Genomic DNA, 832 nt, shown 5'->3' on the forward strand with positions numbered 1-832 from the left:
GAGATAAAAAGTTTTCAGCTCTCTCGTCTACTCTTCGACGACTTGTAAGATCGATGCTCGTGAATCTTGCTAGTTTCGATCTAAAACGATGTATCCTGTTGTTTTGAGCCGGAATACAAGTTTTCGCGCAGTTCTGAGAGAAAAAGTTTCCACCTTTCTCTCGTCTATTCTTCGAAGACTTGTAAAATCGATGCTCGAGAATCTTGCTAGTTTCGATTTAAAACGATGTATCCCGTTGTTTTGAGCCGGAATACATGTTTTCGGGCCGTTCTGAGAGAAAAAGTTTCCACCTTTTTCTCGTCTACTCTTCGACGTCTTGTAAAATCGATGCTCGTGAATCTTGCTAGTTTCGATCTAAAACAATGTATCCCGTTGTTTTGAGCCGGAATACAAGTTTTCGCGCAGTTCTGAGTGAAAAAGTTTCCACCTTTCTCTCGTCTACTCTTCGACGACTTGTAAAATCGATGCTCGAGAATCTTGCTAGTTTCGATCTAAAACGACGTATCCCGTTGTTTTGAGCCGGAATACAAGTTTTCGCGCAGTTCTGAGAGAAAAAGTTTCCACCTTTCTCTCGTCTACTCTTCGACGACTTGTAAGATCGATGCTCGTGAATCTTGCTAGTTTCGATCTAAAACGATGTATCCTGTTATTTTGAGCCGGAATACAAGTTTTCGCGCAGTTCTGAGAGAAAAAGTTTCCACCTTTCTCTCGTCTACTCTTCGACGACTTGTAAAATCGATGCTCGAGAATCTTGCTAGTTTCGATCTAAAACGATGTATCCCGTTGTTTTGAGCCGGAATACAAGTTTTCGCGCAGTTCTGAGAGAAAAAGT

This window comes from Amblyomma americanum, chromosome 9, assembly GCF_052857255.1.
Source record: "Amblyomma americanum isolate KBUSLIRL-KWMA chromosome 9, ASM5285725v1, whole genome shotgun sequence".
NCBI lineage: Eukaryota > Metazoa > Arthropoda > Arachnida > Ixodida > Ixodidae > Amblyomma > Amblyomma americanum.